This window comes from Lathyrus oleraceus, chromosome 1 (assembly GCF_024323335.1).
Source record: "Lathyrus oleraceus cultivar Zhongwan6 chromosome 1, CAAS_Psat_ZW6_1.0, whole genome shotgun sequence".
Taxonomy (NCBI): domain Eukaryota; kingdom Viridiplantae; phylum Streptophyta; class Magnoliopsida; order Fabales; family Fabaceae; genus Lathyrus; species Lathyrus oleraceus.
Window position 1 is genome coordinate 256,529,941 of NC_066579.1, and position 20,757 is coordinate 256,550,697.

General features: G+C 37.8%; 1 pseudogene; it reads right to left on the reverse strand.

Annotated features, from left to right (window-relative positions):
- The window catches only part of LOC127102160 (probable ubiquitin-like-specific protease 2B), a 79,107-nt pseudogene extending 76,478 nt beyond the window's left edge, over positions 1-2,629 (reverse strand).
- Positions 2,630-20,757: the final 18,128 nt, after the last annotated feature.

The following is a 20,757-nucleotide window of genomic DNA, read 5'->3' on the forward strand; positions in this document are numbered from 1 at the left end:
TAATGAAAGGCGGCTGGGAAACCATAAAAGTTCATATGGCACAGTGATCGAATATTCAAACAAATGGTTTTAAATGTTTTAAATGAAAAATAAATGCAAGGAAATGGTATTTGAAAAGGAATCGGCAGTGAATGAAATGAAAAAAAAAATAAACAACGTCTCTTTCCTCACCAAAACCTGAGTTATTCTCGGAGAAAATCTAACCTTCTCAACTTGAGGAGATCCAAAAATGAATAACCACAACAACAAACAAACACCGGCGATGGATATGAAACTCGGTCGGAAAGCACAAAAGGAACCGTTTACATAGAGGCCAAGCGACGATTGGGCGATGGACATTTGAATCTCTCCCTCTTCCGCCAATCGATTCCCACCGGTGTGCTCAAAACTCGCCTCCCTTGCCTTCGGTATGAGCTTCGTCCAATGGCGGTGAAAAAAGGTATAGAGTTCTTCAGACTTTCCTCCTTTACTTTCGTTTATCAGGGTTTTGCCATTCATTTTCCGCTATCTAATCTTTTTTCCTTTATGAACAGTATCCTCCCCTCACAAAATTAGTGTTTGCTCTTTATATGCGTGACCAACCGGGACCACGGGAGAGAACTCACAGTCTTTCATAGTACGGAGTTGCTTGGGGAATTTTTGTCCTCTTTCAACTTATGGTCCCTCCTTCAATCCTTCACTCATCCATTAATCGTCGGTAACAAACAAATTACCTCCCTAACTCACTTAGACGAAATAGGATATGTTTTTGATGTAAACTGATTTTATGTGGTGTTGTTAACTTGAGGTAAAGCGTCCCTTTTTCACAGGGCAGAGCAAGACGCTGTGAGTTTTTTCGATGAGGCTTGTCAGCATGATGATTGATTTGTCAATTAAACTAGCTCCTGGTATGCGATCACGTGACAGTTGCACTGTTTTGTTATTGTTTTGGAGTGACAGTTGCATGATTTGGTTTGTTATTCACAGGGCGCTGGTTGCGTTTGTTACGGTTTGCAGGGTTGTGGCTACCTGATACGATTTTGGCCTTGCATTTGTTACGGTTTGCAGGTCCTTGGCTACAAGATAATGACATCTTCCGACAATCAACATGTGGAGATACGACTGGTACTTGCAAATCCTTGAAAATAATTCCAGGTCCCCTCACCCATGATGCAACTCTTATGGGTGAAACAATTGGGGAACTGAATATCAGTCTCAGTAGAGCCATTACGTCTGACACTAACGAGAGAGGACCTGCTTCCGCTCCAGATGAACCTGCTTCTGCTCTGTACTCAATAACGTCTGACACTAACGAGAGAGGACCTTTGCCATGGCAATCAACAGGGGGCCTTGCAAAGAACTATTTTCAAATATATCATAAATTAAGTTCTGTATATGAGATCTTTTCAGAGAAGCCTCAACCGGAAGGAACCAGTTACTAGTCAAAAAAATTGGAGTGCATTGTTATATTGAAAGGGTTAAATTTGATTGGAGCTTCCTCCAGAAAACATTTCACGTAGTAAAGCATAAATAGACCATAATCATACAAGTCCCCTTGCTGAGGAAGCTCTAGTGAGATGAACCGCAGCTGTAAAAACATAGAAGAAATGTCATCCACCATATTGTGGTGTCTCTCTTTCCTTTCATCACACAGGTAGCTTTGGATAACATTCTTAAGACCTTTATGATGTCCTTTCAAGGAGTCGGTGTGCAAGATGCAAGGTACTTTCGAAGATTCTTTAATTTCTTCATCTCTGAAGCACGACACTTCCCTAGGATAATAGATGACAATCAAACTCCAGTGAAGACTGTAGTTTACGGGAATCACGATATAATCTTTTTCAAAAAGGTTAACTTTCCTTGTCCGTTTACGTACACGTTAAAAATTTGCTCTGCCATCAGAAGCACTTGAAGGATCTTTATCTAAATCAGCTAACTTTCGAAAGAAGAAGCTATTAAAAGAGTGAAACCTCTTCTGCTCATCAGTGGAAAGTTTGTTTTTCAAATACATGATATAAAAGTCAATGATAGTGTCATTGAGGAATGTCTCTAGCTGTAAAAGTGCAACATCTCTCTTACTAATGGAAACAGCATCAGGTTCCCCCTTTGGATAAATAACCTCCTCAAATGATTCATCAAAAATGGGAAAATAATCCCTCAGAGAGAACAAACTACCATGTCCCAATGCATAATTATTTCCAAAGTTGTCTATATCAATGTTAAAAACTGTACTCCAGATATTTGTGTATCTCATATCCAATAATTTGATAGCCTCTCCAGCCCTAGGCCAACATGAATCATAAACTGCAAATTTGAACAGCTTACAGCCTGGTTTTGCATTTGTAATGCCAACTTCTTCAAAATCTTTTGATCTAAGGAAAAGGTTGATTGATGATGTTTCAATCCTTTCAAACCAACATGATTCAATTTTTATAATATCTTCAGTTTCCCACTCAATTTTAAAAGGTTTCCCAGTTTGATTGTTTGTTGGGCCTTCAACTTTAATGGAGCTGCACGTGAATATTGACCGAGAACAGGTGAAATATAACTCCTCATATTGAATAAAATAAGGGAGGACATCAACCACCTTTTGTAGTTCATCAATTTTAAATGCAGTAGAGTCCGTATTGAATCCAACATCGGCACACATATAAACACCCTTGCATTCTAACCGCAACTGAAATGCTCTAATTGTGGGGTTGGGTTCAGACCAAAACTGGGATCAATTACTGCACGAGGATGAAGATACCGTACACCTGATTTTCCTGACTTGTGATCTAATGTATTGAAGCTCAAAGCTGTTTATTTTTATTTTTATGGGAAACATCGTTCAAAGCCACTTGTAGACACATTAGAGAAAGTACTTAACTTTCACATCCATTATAACATTTCTAAACAAGTATATGTGGTGTGAATGAAAAAGAAAAATGGTATTTTGTAGCGAGACAAAAATATTTCTTTGTGTTCTAGAACTTTCATCCCTGTTTGGTAACTAGAACAACATGTTTATAGCCACAAGCTATATTATGAACATCTAGAACAACTTTTGATTCCAATGCCTTAGGAAGGAATGCATCCAAGTCGAAATTCTTCCTCCCATATACCCCTAAAGGCATAACGACTTATTATAGTGTTCCAAGAAACATCATCTCTAACAGACATATTATCAAACAAGTGGCGAGCAACATCAAGCTTTCCAATCCCACCATGCGTAAATACCAACACATTATGTAACAAACCAAACTCTACTTAATGGAATTCCTTCGAAAAGACTTATGAACCTCCACCCCGGCATCACAATCTAATAACCCCCCACAAGCCTTGAGAAGAGATGGATAGGTAAAATCAGTTGTTTGAACATTATTGACATATCCTTATAAACAGGAATGGCCTCCTTAAAGAAAATATTTCTAACATACAAAGAGATAACCATATTCCAATGCCAAGGATCCAAATTGTTTGAACTCTTAGTAATAATTTGAGGATCAACAAGCAAATTAAAACTTGCATAGAAATTAATAAGCTTAGAAACCAAGATAGGATTTTCATCAGTACCCTGTGTCAGAGACTTGCGATTGGTGCAAGCCAAAATAGAATATGTTTAATGGGTTGAAATGGGACACAAGAAATAAATTCATGAGGTTCCACCTGATTCTACTAATTGAAAAGAGGTTCTCAAGCTTGCTTAACTATATTAACTATCTCGCATCAAAACAACAGGAAAAACCCCAAAAGAAAAATGGAATGACCATGGTAGTGAGCCTAACATATAAGGTTTGGGTGGATAACATCATGACCCGATGAAATGGTCATGATAAAAAAGAATGCAATTAAGTGATTGATTGGGAAAGCTTTCAGGACCAAAATCAGGGTATGACACTTTGCTCCTAGTTTTACTATTTGCTATACATGTTTATTTTGAATCCTTTCCCCTTCCTTTGGAAAAATAAATCGGTGGTGATATCAATATTTTGTGAGTCAAGTTAATCCAATAGCTTCGTCTCCGATTCTCACCACGACAGACCTGACCTGACATGGCACTCAAGACCATAGAAGAGGTTAAGAAGCAATTTGACGCTGGCTTTTTGGCTATTTTTGAGTATCCATAGTGGGTTACTAATATCGTTACAGTTCCGAAGAAGGAAGGTAAAGTTAGAATGTGTGTAGATTACCGAGACCTCAATAAAGCGAGCCCAGGGGATGATTTCCCTTTGCCTCATATTAATGTTTTGGTTGATAACACAAATCAGTTTTCCGTCTTTTCCTTCATGGATGGTTTCTTCGGGTATAATCAGATAAAGATGTCTCTATATGATATGGAGAAGACAACTTTCATCGCACCTTGGGGAAGTTACTTCTACAAAGTAATGTCGTTCGGCTTGAAAAATGCAGGGGCAACATATCAATGTGCCATGGTAACCCTCTTTCACGACATGATTCATGAAGAGATCGAGGTTTACGTGGAATTCATGATTTCCAAATCCAAAACTAAAGAAGATCACTTAGAAAACCTTAGGAAATTGTTTGCCAAGCTTCTAAAGTTCAAGTTGTGTCTGAATCCAGCAAAGTGCACTTTTGGGGTCCGATCCGGTAAGCTATTGGGTTTCATATTCAGTCAAAAAGGTATTCAGGTTGATCCCGACAAAGTTCGAGCCATCCAAGATATGTCGCCTCCCTGAACAGAAAAAGAAGTTAGAGGTTTCCTTGGTCGACTCAATTATATCTGCAAATTCATATCATATTTAATAGCTACCTGCAAACCAATATTCAAATTATTAAGGAAGAATCAATCGATTGTGTGGAATGACAATTGTCAAATGGAATTTGACAAAATGAAAAAGTACTTGCAAGAGACACCTATCCTCATACCACCGGTTCCTGGTAGACCACTTATTATGTACCTCACGGTACTTGATGAATCCATGGGTTACGTTTTGGGTCAACACGATGATACAGGCAAGAAAGAACACACAATATACTACCTCAGCAAGAAATTCAATGAATGTGAGACCAGATACTCACTTTTAGATAAGACTTGTTGCGCTTTGGCTTGGGCTACTCGACGCCTGAGACAATACATGGTTTGCCATACTACTTTATTGATATCTTAAATGGATATGATAAAGTATATATTTGAAAATCCTGTTGTTACTGGTAGAATTGCTCGATGGCAAATGTTGTTAACCGAATATGATATCCAGTAATTGACTCAGAAAGCAATAAAGGGGAGCGTTCTGTCTGACTACCTTGCTCATTTACCTATGGAAGGTTATCAACCGTTGAGGTTTGACTTTCCTGACGAAGACATTATGTTTATCAGAGACTTCACTATGCCAGGCTCCAAGATAAACCCTGAGGAAGTCCCCGAACCAGGATCGTGATGGACACTTGTTTTCGGTGGTGTTTCCAATGCTCGTGGTCATGGAATGGGCGCAATTATCACTTCTCCAACTAGCTTCCATCTTCCATTCACCGCCAGATTATGCTTTGACTGCACCAACAATATGGCAGAATATGAGGCGTGTGTCTATGGTATGGAGGCGGCCATCGACTTAAGGATCAAGATTCTTGATGTATATGGAGATTCAACTCTGATAATAAGTCAGGTAAAACGTGATTGGGAAACTCGGGATAGCAAGTTGATACCTTATAAAGAGCATATCAAAAAACGGATACCTTATTTTGATGAAGTCTCTTTTCATCATATTCCTAGGGAAGAAAATTAGTTAGCAGGTGCTCTAGCTACGTTGGCATCTATGTTCAAAGTCAAATGGAAGAATGAAGCACCAACTATCCATATTGACCACTTACATGAACCGGGACATTGTCTAGCAATCGAGGCAGATCCTGATGATAAGCCCTGGTTCTACGACATAAAGACATTTTTGGAGAAACAGCAGTATCCCGAGGGTATATCTATTGCTGATAAGAAGGATCTGAGAAGACTCTCTTCCAAGTTTTTCTTAAACAGTGATGTGTTATACAAGCGAAATTATGATTTTGTACTACTCAGATGCGTGGATAGACAAGAAGCTAGTATGATCATAAAATCTATACATGAGGGTTGCGAGGGTAGGCATGCGAAAGGTCCTGCTATGGGTAAGAAAATCCTTCGTGCTGGATATTACTGGATGACAATGGAGGTTGACTGCTACGATTTTGTTAGAATATGCCACAAATGTCAAATATATGGTGACAAAATCTTTGTGCCACCAACTCCGTTGAAGGTTTTGACGTCTCAATGGCTCTTTTCTATGTGGGGTATCGATATGATTGGGATGATAAAGCCTAAAGTCTCCAATGGTCATTGATTCATCCTAGTTTCCATCGACTACTTCACGAAATGGGTCGAAGTTGCTTCATATGCCAATGTCACTCGACAGGTGGTTACTCGGTTTATCAAGAAAGAGATCATTTATCGCTATTGTCGCTATGGAATTCCTAGAAAGATAATCATTAGCAATGCCAGTAATTTCAACAACAATATAATGAAGGAGTTATGCGAAGAATTTAAGATCGAGTACCATAACTCTTCACCATACCGACCCAAGATGAACGACCCCGTAGAAGCAGCTAATAAGAACATCAAGAGAATCGTCCAAAAAATGGTTAAGACATATAAGGACTGGCATGAGATGTTACCCTTTGCTCTGCATGGTTACAAAACCTCGGTTCACACATCCTCTAAGGCAACTCCATACTCATTAGTGTATGGGATGGAAGTCGTCCTACCAATTGAAGTCGAGATTCCTTCACTTAGGGTCATCATAGAGGATGATCTCGAAGAAGCTGAATGGGTTCAATCGTGGTATGACCAACTAAATATGATAGAAGAGAAACGTTTGACGGTCATTCGTCATGGTCAGTTGTACCAAAGACGCCTCAAACGAGCTTTTAATAAGTTCTTCCTCATGAGTATCGTGCAGGAGAACTCATGCTCAAAAGGTGTTCTGATATTCACTCAGACCCTCGGGGAAAATGGACTCCCAACTACGAAGGACCTTTCGTCATTAAGAAGGCCTTCTCAGGTGGAGCCCTAATCCTCATAAGAATGGATGGGGAAGAATTTCCATCGCCAGTGAATGCAGACATAATAAAAAAATATTATGCCTAAAAAGAAATGACAATAAAAGTTTGCTAGATTAATCCTCATGAAATTAATCTAGGGAAAAATGGCCATCCCAATGGACCAAAAATGAAGTGTACATGCAAAAGTTAGGCATCAAATAAAGATATAAAGCTCTCCAAGTATAAAACCCGAACGGGCGACTTAGGCAAAAAGGAGCATCCTGGTGGACGAAAAGAGTAGAAAATGTCCAGGCAAAAGTAAGGGATAAAGGCCTTGACTATGATCCTTGAGCCCACTAAGCTACAAGCTAGATCTCAGACGGTCAAGGATCGATCTAATCATCGTCAATGAAATCAAGGTCTCGGGATTCAGATCCTACAATGGATAACTGCCAATGTTGTAATCAATGGAAAAATACAAAAAATATTTCCCATTGCCATTTATTTTATTTTTCAATTTTTGAGATGTCCTCTTTAAGGATGTTTGCATCTTTGTATACACCATAGGTAAAACTTTGTTTATGATCAATAAAATTCTGTTTCTTTATCATTTGTTTTTTTTTTACTTCTCCTGCATTTTGTTTGCGAAATAGTTAATTTTAATCACATAATGCTTTAAAATTTTGGAGAATAATAAAAGCTACATCAAAAGAAGAATTTATGCATTACTGTAAACTCCCGGAATACTTAAAAAGATGACCGGTAGTTTGAAAGTTTTGCTTGAACACCTGCAGTACCTTGATGACTGCCTAGTCGGATCATGTATCCCGGTGTTCCTCAGCGGGGTTAAAGGAATCCTTAACAGCTTTGTTAACACCTTGATATCAAAATATCAGGCTCTTTGGTATAATTGATGATGGGTCAGAGTTCCCTCCATACCAAAGAACCATAACCCACAAATAACATCCGTCTAACTAGATAAACACTCATGCATCATGAAAATAAAGCAAACATCATGCAACATGCATATCATGTTCCCAATCCATAATTTCCCCTCAGGATGTTTTTTGGATATGTTAGTATTTAATCCTCTTCTACCTAGAATACCTGAAAAGCTTCTGCAATTCTTGTATTCAGGTTCAAGAAGATTAAATAGGGGGAGCTATTGTACCCCAAAATTTGCCCTCTCCTCTTTCTTCCATCCTCTCATCCAACCACTTGACTTGGGGATCATTTGCATACACTCATAACTCATTCATATGAATCATTCATGGATCACTATAGATTCAAAGCTCTTGGCTTGTGAAGCTAGGGTTTGTATGTGGATTAAACTTCAAAAGTATGGTTTAGGCTATTCATCAAAGCATAAGGGATGTGAAATCCTAATTGACTGATTTTGGAGATATGAACTTAGCAAGGTTTCATCAAAGAACTCCTCAAGGGTTCCAAACCCTAATTCTTGATGATATGATGATGGATCATATGGAGTTTCTCTGGGCCTTGTCTTGGCTATCAAAACCCTAATGGGGAGCTCATACGTTGGAGAATTTTCTTGTGGAGCATCTGGTTTGATTCAAAGGGCCTATTTAAAGGGTAGGCCTCATGGAAACCCCAATCAAGGCGTGTATGGTCTTAATGGGCCTTGTGGCTTGGATTTCCATCAGGTGACGTCCAAACCCCTAATTTCTTGATCTTGGATTCACAAGACTTCATTATGGCATGGTATGGCTATCTAAACCTTAATATGGTCCCATTCTCATTGGTGGGCTTCCTAACCCTAGTTACAACTATTGTGTGCCTCACTCAGCTTCCCATTCATGATATGTCCTTGGTGTTGGTCCCATTCATCTACGCTGGAATCTCTTGGTGCTAGCCCAAGATCTTGACCTTACAAACCTCATCTACTTCCATTCATTCATCTGATCATGGTCACGATACCTTTGTTTGGACCATGGTTTTGTTTATGTCCTAGTACTTTGCATTCCATTGGCCTTGCTTAAGTCTTTGTAGTTTTCTTGCATATATCATTTGTGGTTTTTAATGAGATTGTATTCAAGCTATTTCAAACATGTCTAAGCCCATTAATTAAGTCCATTGTATCACATGATCATTCAATTCCAAATTCAAATCATTTTAAGTAACATGTTCATATACTAAACCAATTCATTTTCATTTAATTAGCCAATCCCATTCATTATCATCCATAAATTGGTCATTACATACAAAAAATGAAAAAAAAATACATGTTGACCAAATGTTGACTTTGGTCAACAATTGACTTTTTGGTCAACTTTGACCAAAGTCAACTCAAGTTCTTTTCCATCCTAAACCCCTAAAAGTTCTAATCCCATCTTCCAAATATATGTTAATTCTTGTTTGGTTTCTTTTACATGATTCCTTCCAAGTCCATGTTGGCATTTGGCACCATACCTCTTGTTCATCCCATGTGCACATGACCTACAATCATGGACAATTCCATGATGAACAAACCTACCAAGACGAAATCACAAGTCATAATGCAAGCTACCATCAAAGGTTTACAATGAATGGAGGTACAATCAGAAACAATTCTAATGAAAGGTCAAAATGGATTCCACAATCTTCCATAAAACATACCAACCAACCACAAGCCAGTGAACATCCAACACAATAGCATGGCAATGCAAAGTAATAGGACTAACACCAATCAGAATCTTATGCAAGAACGGGAACCTGCAAAAGAAAAGAACTCAGTATCCTTTGCCTAAAATCCACAAATCCATCATTAGCATATAACAACAGCATAAACATAATTTTATCCAATGTATTTACTGCACAGTAGGATAATGAATGCAATGCAGCCAAGTGCTAGTTTAAACTCAGGACAAGGAAATACGAACTTCATCCAAGGAACTCATGGTAGCTTTTTATCTTCACAAGCTGGTGTAAATGCAATCCAACAAAATGTTAGTTCCCTCGACCTAGGTTCTGGTATGCTTCGATACCAACAACTAAAAACAATTGGAACAACTTTCTTGCAGCATACAATACACCAAGCAGCAGGCTTCATTAACATAACACACTGACCTACACAACCCAAAAAATCAGTTAAACCCTTCGTTTTCATGTAACAGCAAATGGCAGGCCAGGGTAACTAGCAAGCATGGACAAAATAAGATCCTACAACAAACCGGGTTTTAAATGGAAGGCAACTCATGAACTCGAATCTAGCAGCAAGACAATGTGAAATAAACTTACACTGCAAAAGACCTTGCATGCCATGAATATGTAAGAACAAGATTCTGTGTCTACAATTCATCTTTAAGGTTTTGATGATAATAAAGGAAGAAACAAAATTGGTACCCTAACATATTTATCTAAGTGTGCAGGACTCTAACTGAAAAAAAGGATCAGATAGACAAATATCTGACAATCACGCAAGTCCAGAACAACAACTTAGAATATACTCAAGTAGAGGTTCTGACCCTGAAGAAAAGAAAAACGCACAGAGTCTGACAGTAAGAAGACTCAGACACTCTGAAGTTGAACAAGTGCACTCAACGGATCTGATGATTCACACTCTGAAGAAATCACCATTAGAAAGACTTCAAGAATTTCTGAAGTCAATCTGCCCTCAGTAATTATCTGAAAGTATACACCCTGAACAAGAACTTTTGAGCTCCGTGTACTCTGATTCAAAGACAATCACAAAGACTTAGCTACGAAGCTTTCCATTTTTGGTATGAATCTATTCTTAGAAGAGATTTAACACGCTCCAAAATTTCTATGGAAGAGATAAAGAGATTAATGACATTAAGAGTCCATCATTGCCAAAATATCCATGAATGCCTCAACTAACGGTCTCCTTATCAAATCTCTATATAAAGGTTGGATCATCTTCATACAAGACAACAAAGCATACACGAATACTGAAACGAATTTATAATCTATCCTATTCTTGTTCATTTTGTTCACACGAGTTATTGCTCCAAGTGTGAAATATTTTGTTCTTATATTGTATAACTACTGCTTACCTAGAAGCACTAAACACTTCATTGTATCTTTCAAATAGTTGTTGAATATTTCCTCAAGTGACTTGTGAAGTCTGTAAACTTGAGAGGGCTAAGAGATCTTTATCTTATTAGATTTTTTTGTGTAATCTTTCAATATTAGTGGATTAAGTCCTTGTTAAAGGCGAAATCACCTTGGCCGGGTGGACTGGAGTAACTTTGAATTTCAAGCGAACCAGGATAAACTTCTGTGTTGATAGCCTTATTTTTCGTGTGTGTTTTATTTGCAAAAAGTTTTTTTATTATCTATGGAAACAATTCAAACCCCCCTTTTCTTGTTTTTCTCTACCTTCAATTGGTATCAGAGCTTCGGCTCTGTTATTGATTTTCTAATCTTAAACTTAACAGTGTAGAGAGATCCATCTTGAGAAAAACACTATGGCCATCACCAATGAAAGAGACAGTTACAATGTCAAACCTCCAGTATTTGATGGAGAAAAGTTTGATTATTGGAAATATAGAATCGAAAGTTTCTTTCTTGGTTACGACGTTGACCTATGGGACATAGTTACAATTGGCTATGTACCTCTTGTATCTGATGTCGGTATTGCTATTCCCAGAAATAAAATGACTGATGATAGAAGCGTGATTTTAAAAATCACCATAAAGAAAGAACAATACTATTGAATGCCATATCCTACAATGAATATGAAAATATCAGCAACAGGGAAACTGCTAAAGAAATACTTGACTTCCTAAAGATGACCCACGAAGGCAACTCTCAAGTCAAAGAGACAAAGGCTCTGGCTCTAATTCAGAAATATGAAGCCTTCAAGATGGAGGACGATGAAGCTATAGAAGTAATGTTTTCTAGATTTCAAACTTTAATTGCAGGACTCAAGGTTCTGGACAAAGGCTACACAACTGCAGATCATGTCAAAAAAATTGTTAGAAGCTTGCCAAAGAAGTGGAGACCTATAGTCACTACATTGAAACTATCAAAAGTTCTGAACAATATAAGCTTGGAAGAACTCGTTAGCTCCCTCGGGATTCATGAGATAGAACTTGAGGAAGATGAGCCCCAAAAGAAAAGAAAATTTGTATCTCTGAAATCCAGATCTGAGAGACACAAACCAGAAAGGAACAAAGCCCTCCAAGCTGAAGAAGAAGATAATGATGACTCTGAAAAGGATGACTCTGGTGATAAAGAAGAGTTATCCCTTCTAACCATAAGAGAAAAACAACTCTGGAGAAAAAGGAATAACAACTTCAGAAGAATAAGACCCAAGGGAGATCACTCAGAATTAACTTCTTGAGGAAAATCAAACAAAGAGGTAACATGCTATGAATGTAAAGAACCAGGTCACTATAGAAATGAATGCCTAAGGCTTAAGAAAGACAGCTCCAGAAGAGAAGGACTCAAGAAAAGTTCCTTCAAAACTAAGAAGGGACTCATGGTCACCAGGGATGACTCTGAATCTGATGCCTCAGAATCAGACTCTAAAGAAGAACAAGCAAATGTGGCATTCATGGCTACCACATCTGGAAGCTCGTCAAAAAGAGAAAATGTTCCTGAAGAGCTATTTTCTGATCTTTCTCGCTCTGACCTTGAATCTTGCTTATCTAAATCTCTAAGCTCATATCAGAAACTTCGACAAAGATTTAAAGCATTAATAAGGATCCTTGAAGGAACCATTGAAGAATCTGATAAGCTTGAGATGAAAGTTTCTGAATGAGTCACACTCTGTATTCACTAGCTTCTGTTCAAAGTGCAAATTGAATTTGACTCTAAAATAATCAAAGTCAGAAGTGATCATGGTGGCAAATTCGAAAATAAGTTGTTTGAGGAACCTTTTGATTCAAATGGAATATCCCATGATTTCTCATGTCCTAGAACTCCACAACAAAATGGGGTTGTAGAAAGGAAGAATAGGACTCTCCAAGAAATGGTCAGAACCATGATTAACGAAACAAATGTGGCTAAGCACTTTTGGGCTGAAGTAGTAAATACAGCACGCTATATTCATAATAGAATCTCTGTAAGACCTATTCTGGAGAAGACTCCTTATGAACTGTGTAAGGGAAGAAAACCCAATATTTCTAACTTTCATCCCTTTGGATGCTCTTGCTTTATTCTTAATACTAAAGAACATTTGAACAAGTTTGATTCAAAGGCACAAAAAGGTATTATGTTAGGATACTCATAGCGCTCTAAGGGCTACAGAGTATAAAATACTGAAACCAAAATTTTGGAAGAATCAATACATGTTAGATTTGATGATAAGTTTGACTCTGAAAAGTCAAAGCTAGTTGAAAAACTTGCAGATCTGGAGATAACTCTTGTAGGATCTGACGAAAAGACTAAAGAATCTGAGGAAGCTGAAAAACAAAATCCAGAAACAACTGAAATCTCAAGTATACAGAAAAGATCAAGAAACCATCCAAACATCTCTAAAGAATTGATTCTGGGAAACAAGGATGAACCTGTTAGAACAAGGTTTACATTCAAAGTATCTGAAGAAACCCCTTTGGGATTAGTGTCTCTAATATAACCTACTTCCTGTGATGAGGCACTTCAAAACAAGGACTCGATTCTGGAAATGGAAGAAGAACTTGATCAATTTGCAAAGAACGACGTTTGGGATCTGGTACCAAGGGCAAAAGGAACCCACGTCATTGGAACAAGATGGGTGTCCAGAAACAAACTAAATGAAAAAGGAGAAATGGTCAGGAACAAAGCACGACTGGTAGCATAAGGTTACAGTCAACAAGAAGGCATTGACTACAACGAAACCTTTGCTCCAGTCGCCAAGTTAGAATCTAATGGCTTACTTATTGTAAGACCCCAATTTTGGGCCCTAAGATCCCTCATGGCCCATATCATTCATATCATAACCTCAAGGATCATTGCATGCCTTTGTCCCCTCCTAGTGGGTAGTTTGCCTTGTGGGTTGATTTCTTGATCACCAAGCATACTTTGCATTTGTATATCTTTGCTTTTCATATGTTTACTAACCAAAAAGTACAAAAATATTGTCAGTCTAACCTTGTTGATTGCAGATGAAGCAATTAGGTCAAAGACAGTTAATAGTCAGTCAAAGCAATGGATGGTGGCCATTCTTGCAGAATTTGGGCACCATGATCAATAATCAAAAGTTCATACATCTTGGGACATCATTTGAAGTCAAGGTCTCAAGGAATTAGGGTTTGGAATTCATCAGAAGTGGTCCAGTCATCCAAAACCCTAGAAAAGTCAAACTTGGTCAACAGTTGATTTAATCAGTAATTTGATGGATAGATTTGATCTGAAGGAGCTCATTCATGCTTGTACAAGCCTCATCTATCATGTCAAACCTCATCATGGAAGAAAATCAAGTCAAATCAGAAATTTTCCAGAAATAGAAAGTGGACCTGTAATTTCAACTGCCAAAAATGGAAACTTCTTGATCTTAAACTTACATCATGATACAAGCTTCAAATGAATTTTTGCCCAACATGAAAGTTGAAGATCTTGTTCTCCCATTTTCAAAAAGTCCAAGAACTCTCAAATCCCATGTGTGGTTGTCAGGATATGATCAAATCATTTTCACCAATTTGTGAACTTCAACAAGCCATATCTCTCAAACCATAAGGCCAAATTTGGTGGGGTTTTTTCCTACGAACCACATTTTTCATCCTCTTTCCAAAAATATAAATTTCATTCACCAAAACCCTACCAATCAAAATGGCATTTTTGGACCTTTTTCATTTAAATTCAAAGTTTGACCAAACTTTGACTTTTTGAATCAAGACTTTTTTCACCAATTGGCCAATTGGGAAATGTTTCATATATCATTTGTGATTTGTTCCAAGCCTTAAACCATGTTCATTTCACCCTTGTGCCATCATTTTGGACCAAAAGGCAAAGTTGGCAAATTGTACAATTGGTCTCATTAAGTAAAAGCAAGGTACAGCAATTCATGAAGCAACAACAAACAGCAAAGCATGTTGGTCCTTGGCAGCCTGTAGCAGGCCCAAATTCGTGCAGACAAACACACCTCCATTTCCACTTATATACAAACTTGGCAAAATGCATTTTTGATTCATTAAGCAAAACAAGTACAGCAGTTCTGCAGCACACACAAAACAGCATTGGCAAAGGTCATTTGCAGCCTTTTCAAGCCCAATTCGTGCAGCCATTTACACCCTCCAAATGCAATGCTCATAATTAGTAAAATTGGCAAATGACTCCATTAAGGTAAAACCAACTTACCACATGGTTAAGGGATGTTAAACAGTCATATAAAAGTGACTTTTCTGCATTTCTAAACCTAGGAAAGCTGCAGCCACAGACCAAATACACATCACCCTCTCATTCTTGCATTAGGGCAAAAAGGGCATTTTCTGCAAAAACCTCAAAAACCCTTAAGCCTTTCCACTTTGTTCCTTCATCTAGACATCCTTTGGAACCCCTTTCGAGCACAACTCATCATCTGTCCAGCCTTCATCATTTTCTGTTTTCCAAAGACCTCTCCCATGGCAGCTTGGAGCTAGAATCGATTCAAGCAAGTTTGAGCTCAATTCCTTCTGGGATACATCATTTGGGACCATCATCTTCATCTGTTTCAGGCCATATCCTCAAAATAACCACTGCACATCAGTTTTCTTCAAAAACAAGTAGGTATTCAACCTCTGCCATTTGCCAAACTATGGGTTGTTTTAGATAGGTTTTTAACTGCTTGTTCCACTGCAATTTGTTTCATGTGATATGGTTATGTCATGGCCAAGAAATTTGGATTTCATGTTGTGTGTTCAAACCTATTTCTGCTCGAGTCACCTTGCTTGCTTTGATTCATTAAAATGTGATGTTATATTATTGTTACTTGATGTATGATGATGCTATTGGTACCTTTGATTTCAATTTCTGGGCATGTGAAAATTTCGATGCATTGATGATGATAAATGAATACTGCTGCTGTTAAACATTGCTCTGCCCAGAAAATTTTCATGTTTGCGCTTGGTTGTTGCTGTATGGTGTTACCTGAATACCAATATCATGCTATTGTGTGGTTTGGTCAAATCATGATGTTTGATGTTGTTGATGCCATGAAGATAATGAACATTGCTGTTGTTTGTTTTGTTCGGTTTAATGATGATGAATGCATGCTGCTATTGCTGAACCCTGTAGCTAGAAACCCTAGGTTTGTCCAAACTTGCATGAGCCGTGTTGATTTGGTGCATGAGGTTGCATGAAGGTTACTACACCAATGCCATGTTTCTGCATGATGCTTTTGAATTTCGTGATTAATGATGAATGTTGGAGATACCATGAAGTGCCCTGCTGTTATGCTTGAACCCAGAAAAAAACCATATGTTTTGTGTTACATACTGTTGGTTGCTTGCTGTGTGAATATTACCATTGCCATGATTAGTTGCTTCTGTTGGATTTCAATTGATTACCTGATGGTGATGAACACAGGCTGTTCATGTTAAACCTTATCCCTGCCCATGAAAATCCTTTTGAATGGCTGTTTGTTGTGTTTGGTTTTGATTATGTGATGTTGCACGAGGTATTCCAATGCCATGCTGTTGTTTGTTTTGTTTTATGATGATGATAAACATTGAACATGATACCATGAGCCATGCTGTTAGAAACCCTAAGGGTTTGTGTGAAAACTCAGAATTTTGAACTGGATTGGCCAGTACACTGTTCCATTGGCTGAGAGCCAATAGGAACATTTCATTTCCTTGCCCAAAACGCAGCACTTCAATAAGTGACTGCAGATATTACACAAATGCCATCGGTTGACCTTGGTTTGACCCCATTGCCATACCTTTTTGTTCATATTGCATCCAAATATCACTCAACTTCACCAATTATTTTCTCTTTCACATTTCATCCAAAAATTATGAAATTTTTTCCTCATGTTCATGAATGTGTCCTCTATTTTATTGTGATTTTTAATTAATTTTCCATTGTCTGGATTTTTAATGATAATTATTTTCTTGACATGTATGCATAAATGACACCCTTTGCCATTTCAATTGTGAAATACTCATGTCATATCCTTTGAGCCTGAAATTTTTTGTGGTGAAACTAGACACGATGACCTTCATTTCCATATAAAGTTTGTGCATTTATCATTTGTGGATTGAGAGCTTTGATTTTTTGAAGTTATGTGTTGCATTTGATGCTACATGAATGATATGCATTTTCCCAATTTTTGTTCACATGCTTCCTCTTATCCAATTGACCCCAAATTTTGCATGAATCATCTATCACATGTGTAGTTTGTGTATGAATTTTCTTGGAATTAATCATGCTGTTTTCCATTTGATTGAGAATTTTCTTCCATGCTTATTCATTTGTTGACTTTTTGTGCTATACATTGCCAAATCTTTTGTGAAATCCTCATACCATATCACATGACCATGAAATTTCATATGTGATAATTAGACTCCTTGAGCTTTGCATTGGTGTTAATCTCATTCATTTCTCTTCTGTTTTCAAATTGATATGATTTTTTGAAGTTGACCCATGCTTGTTGACTTTCACCATGCTTACTTGAATTTGGTTTGATTTCATGATTTTACTTGACTGCCTTCCTCTCATCCAAATGCCATGAAATTTGACATGCTTGCCATGCTAGATGTTAGGATTGAGTGTGATTTATTTGATAATTTTTGAGAATGTTTGGGTTGACTTTTGAATGAAGTCTTGCTGTTGACCTATTTGTGCTTCTTATTGCCATGCTTTGCATTCTTTTGTGTATGAAATGACAATGATGCATGATTTGATTGTGAATCCAATTGAGATTGATTCCTAAATGTTTGAATATGAATTGGGTTGACTTTACTTTGCTGTTTTGACTTTTTCTTTCATCTTTGACCCTAGGCTAGTCCTAGTGGTCTTTTGAGCTTACAATTGAGCTGTTGTTTCAGGTTAAGCACCAATGCCTCAAAGATCATTCAAATTTGATTGAGTTGGATTGTATATTGTGCTAACACTTTTTTTGTAGGTGTGACTCATATGAGTTTGGCTTTGTGCCTTGGCACCTCTGTTTATGGTTGACTGTTGTTTAGCCATTTCTTTTGGTTTGAACTGTTGACTTGTTTACTAATAAGTTTGACTTTTTCAGGTACTTTAGTTGCTTAAGTTCTTTGAGCTTGCTTGCTTTGCTATTTAGCATTTGCTTTGAGGTATAAACCTTTCTTCTTCATGTAGTCTGGAGACCCGGTCTGTTATTTGACCGGGCAAACTGTCTGAAGTCCTCCTTAAGAGGCAATGCCTGTGTGTGTTTAAATTTGTCCTAAGCAGGAAAAGTCCTTCAAGTAAGGCAATTGGTGGAAGGTAGGGATAAGCAATCTATCCCCCACTATTCAGTGTGTCCTCTCTTTGCTCCCATTACATGGTTGAAGCATTGAGATAAAAACCCAAGATCTAATCGAGTCAATAATGTGGAGAGAGTTCCTACTTTCTGAACTCCCACACTTTCTTTGATGCTCTCTCTGATCTGAGATAGAAGCAATGAGGCACACCCCTCATTCTCCTTTTTATCTGCTTCACCTTAGCCTCTCAATGGCAAGGTTAAGAGCGACCTTTACCTATTACAGTGGACTTTCATAGTCAAACCCTCTTGTATGAGCCCCCATTGTTTGGCTATAGAGTGTGTTGTTTGCTATTCATTGATTGACTGTTTGCTCCATATGCACTTGTTTGCCTGTATGTTATGCATCTATCATCATCATCAATTGCCATTAATGCATGATCATCTCATTTGCTTTTTGTGATGCTATCATTGTTGTTTGCCCATTGAGGTCAATTGTAAGTCCATTGCTTTGGCATTTGCTCCTGTGATATGGAAGGATAGAGTGTAAGACCTCATTGGTCACTCATATCTTCTGTTTTATCTGTTTGTATGTGAGGATACAGTTATAAGTCCCTGTAAGCTGGCATCTGTTATCCTGTGATCATAATTTGATCTGTTTGATTTGTATGTGAGGTTGCAGTTATAAGTCCCTGTAAGTTGGCATCTGCTTTCCTGTGATCATAGTTTGTTTCATCTGTTTGTATGTGAGGATACAGTTATAAGTCCCTGTAAGCTGGCATCTGTTATCCTGTGATCATAATTTGATCTGTTTGATTTGTATGTGAGGTTGCAGTTATAAGTCCCTGTAAGTTGGCATCTGCTTTCCTGTGATCATAGTTTGTTTCATCTGTTTGTATGTGAGGATACAGTTATAAGTCCCTGTAAGCTGGCATCTGTTATCCTGTGATCATAATTTGATCTGTTTGATTTGTATGTGAGGTTGCAGTTATAAGTCCCTGTAAGTTGGCATCTGCTTTCCTGTGATCATAGTTTGTTTCATCTGTTTGTATGTGAGGATACAGTTATAAGTCCCTGTAAGCTGGCATCTGTTATCCTGTGATCATAATTTGATCTGTTTGATTTGTATGTGAGGTTGCAGTTATAAGTCCCTGTAAGTTGGCATCTGCTTTCCTGTGATCATAGTTTGTTTCATCTGTTTGTATGAGAGGTTGCAATTATAAGTCCCTGTAAGTTGGCATTTGCATTCCTGTGATCATATTGTTGCTTTTGTTCTTGTATGTGAGGATCCATTGTAAGTCCCTGTAACGTGGCATTGGTATTCCTATGATCATATTTGTGGGGTTAACCTAAGTCCAGACAGATTGGCAGTTGACTTCCATGTTTCATTCTTGTTTTCTTCTGTGGAGATTAGTGTAAGTCCATTGAGTGGCATCTGATATCCATTTCTGTTTTAGGAGACTGGTGCAAATCCATCTATTGGTATCCGGTATCCGCTTTTTATTTCTTTGCCTGTGGAGATTAGTGTAAGACCATTGAGTGGCTTCTGATATCCCATTCTGTTTTAGGAGATTGGTATAAGCCCAGTGATTGGCATCCGATATCCGCTTTCTTGCTTGTCTGTTTTCTATTATCCATTGCATTCCAAAGGACACACTTGAATCATCTGCTATATGATTTCAAGAAGTGAACCTTCTAAGAAGTTTTACTATCCACCTCCATCCATTCATCATTCATTATGTCCTAGACTTTTCACACTATACCTTTTAAACTTGACATAAGTGTTGTGCAAACATCTTCATGTTTTCTGACTAAAAACCTGGACCCCAAGTCCTTGACTTCTTTTCAAACTCCATTTCATAATACTTCTTCTGAATCAACCTTAATCATACTTTGACTTTCATTTTCATAATCATAATCAATTAACTTCACTCATTCACTTGTTTTGGCTCTGTCCATTGTTAATCTTTTCACATTAGCCATAGGTTTCAATTATCTTTGTGGTTGATGTAAATCTTGCCTATCCTTAGTGAGTCGACAGTAAGACTTCCGTACTGAAAACAGGGCTAACCCCTCTAGTGCGTCGAAGCTATCCTCACATGGTGGATGTTGTTTTTGGTAGAGTGTTCTCCCGTTGATAATGAAAAGCCTCAGTGCTTGTGTTTAAAACTGAATCCACCAACTTTTGGAAATCTTTTAGCCGAACTACGGCGTTCTGATCCTTACCTTTGATGGAAGGTACGTAGGCAACGGGTTCATCCGTTCGAACCCAATAACCTAATAAAAATTGTATATTCTTTTTCTCACCATCCCAATCATGTTTGCACAATCTTTATGTCATAACAAATAACAATTTAGCATAACAAGTGTGAAAAGGGCTCCCTAGGAGTACCTAGGACGTAGTGGGTGCCTAACACCTTCCCATTGCGTAATTTACCCCTTACCCAGAATCTCTGATCTTTTTATTAGTTTTC